Raw genomic sequence first — 3,008 nt, 5'->3', positions numbered from 1 at the left:
TCGAAAAATCGTAGTTTTTAAAATGACAGCAAAAACGAATTTCTGAGATCTAAAAACGTTTCAAAATCGATCCAACAACTTTCTCCTAAAACTTTGAACATCACACATGGATTTTTACGCATAATAAACAACAACACGAGTAATATGACAAGATCGATTCAAGAATGAAAGAATATACATGTCTTTAAATCTTTAACGTTACCGACAAGACGACACCGAAGCGGGGAAAGATGCGGGTTGATCCGGGACGAATGTGGCACGATTTTTCTTGAAATAAACTTCACGAAAATTTGCTGGAATACTGAAGGGAATGGGAGGCTGCTCTCTCCTTCAAGAACCCTAGTTTTGCTCTCAAATTCTGAAAATAAAATGTGTAGGTGTGTGTTGTGTGTTTTGGTGTGTGTAAAAATGTGTAAGTGTGTGTGAGTGTGTGTAACGTGTGTGTGTGTTTTAATTAGGAGAAATTATTGCTATATTAACTAATTGAAATACTAATAAAAATGTTAACCCACACCAATTTAATCAAACACCTCAATTAAAATAAATACACACTGATTTTATAAAATTTTCCTCTTTAACAAAATAAAATGCACAAAGCCAACTTTAAAAGTTTTAAAATTCTAAACTCACTAAATACATAATTTAGGCTTTAAAATGCTGAAACTTATTAAATTAATTAATATGCCCCAACCTTAACTTAAAAATAAAATACCACATTTAAAAATTGCCAAAATCGTCACCGGTCTCTTTTCCTCGATCCCGCATCGAATAATCGCCTGAAACATGAAACTCAAGAAAACGTTTAACGTGCATCACATAAACATAATAAATTTAAAATAATGCATTTAGATAAAGCATGCAATGCTAAAACTCATTTTAAATTAAATAAATGATTTGAAAATTAAATAAAGCATGGGTTTTACGTGTACTGATTTTGGGCTCTACAAACATCACCATTGATTTTGTAGTGGGACTGCCAAGGACTATGACGGGATTTAATGTCATTTGTGTGGGGCCCTTAACTCCTAATCGTTATTACAATGCAATTTGATTATGGTTAATTAATTACAGCGGAAAACGAGTTTAAAATTTCTTTACAATGAGCCCAAAATATAATTTGAATACTAAAAATAGTATTTCATCTCACATCATAAAATCTGCCCACACATAATCAAAACAACTCATACAACAATAAATCATAGCCTCGGGACATGTCCCGGTATATAGCTACATATATATACTGGAAAATATAAACCTCAGCTCAACTCAAACTGTGACTCCCTCCAGAAGTACCATCTCCGGTCTCCTGATATCCTGGAGTACCTGTCATTGTCCACATACAAAGACAACAACAGCCCATCTGGGGTGAGCAAAGCTCAGTCTGAAGCAACCACAATATATACCACAGATATCTAAACAATGATATATGATATGCAATGCATGTATGTCGTGGAGGTATCAGGTCAAATGCCCATCCACTTAGCACATATCAGAATCAAACGAATCGCTATCAAATCAATGCTCGAGCTGGCACACCGGCCTCAATAAGGGATACTCGTATGATAGCGTCGACAAAGCGCCATCAAATCCCAAATCTCATATCCAATCATCGGGGCCACAATTGTCTATGCTTTACGGGTCATATAATACCGGCATAGCGACTGTGTTCACAAACCGCAGAATCCAATCAAATCATATCAGGGTATCCAAGGATCATAGCTCAATGTGCATGTCATGTATCGATGTATGCATCAAACGATGTGTGTTAACAAAACATTTATTTTATACATCGATATCTCAATCTCAATGTCATGTATGCCACATCAATCAACAAATAAGGCATATAGACACATAATCTCATTCTAATCAATCCAATCTAACCGACATATATCATATAATACAGATACCTGTCGTATGTTATCCGGTCGTAACATACCTCAATTCTTCGTTTCCAATTGATGTAGCTTGAAGATTTCGGTATAATAATCTATCTACATCAGTAACATATTCACTTCAATCAATAACATCATTCAAAATCAACAATATAAGTTTCAAATATCTTTTGAAACTTTGAAATTTCATATCAAATTGAAATCATAACATAATTCAATTCCGACTTCGAATACGAGTTTCTTGTCGGTTATTCTATCGCATATATTAAAATCGCCTTCAATTACATGCTATTCCAGCACTTTAATATTTAGAGCTGCTGAAACCAAAAGAATCTTACCTCAGTCAGAAGCCCTCGACGCGACGATCACAAATATATAATTTGTTTCGCGTTTAGACAGCGTTTCGAAGTCGATTCGGACGAAAGAAAATCGAAATCTCTCGTTTATTCTCGAATTGTAGCGAAGGAAATAAAGAAAATGATAAGGAAACCTCGTTCTTATCACTCCACCGCTCTCGCGCTCGAGCGCGAGACGTTCTGCCCCCGAGAAATATTTGTGCCGCGCTCGGGCAGTCAAAAGTTACCGCTCGGGCGCGGAATGTTCTGCCCAAACATTTACAGATTCTACCCTGGCGCTGGGGCGGTCACTTTCTACCGCCCGGGCGCCACAAGTTCTGTACAATATATTGGCGTACGGCTTCTCCACTCGAACTCTTACAATGTCAATTCATATTCATTATTCATTTTCTCAATTTCATTGTCATGATATACATCACATACATAATTACATGACAATTTCATAAATTATCGATAATCAACATATGATTTACGATAATACGATACACGGTCCTTACAATTTGATTGATAGTTGATCGTCTTACGAAATTAGCGTATTTTTTACCTATTAAGACGACATTCACCATGACGCATATGCAGAGCTGTATATTTGAGAGATAGTCCGACTGCATGGGATTCCAGTGTTTATTGTTTCTGACAGAGATCCGAGGTTTACATCGTCTTTCTTGAAGAGTCTGCATTCAGCGATGGGAACAAAGTTGTTGTTCAGCACAGCATTTCATCCTCAAACCGATGGTCAGTCTGAAAGTGTAAGGTCCAA

The sequence above is a fragment of the Primulina huaijiensis genome, chromosome 2 (genome assembly GCF_012295235.1).
Source record: "Primulina huaijiensis isolate GDHJ02 chromosome 2, ASM1229523v2, whole genome shotgun sequence".
Taxonomy (NCBI): domain Eukaryota; kingdom Viridiplantae; phylum Streptophyta; class Magnoliopsida; order Lamiales; family Gesneriaceae; genus Primulina; species Primulina huaijiensis.
This window is presented reverse-complemented; position numbering follows the sequence as displayed.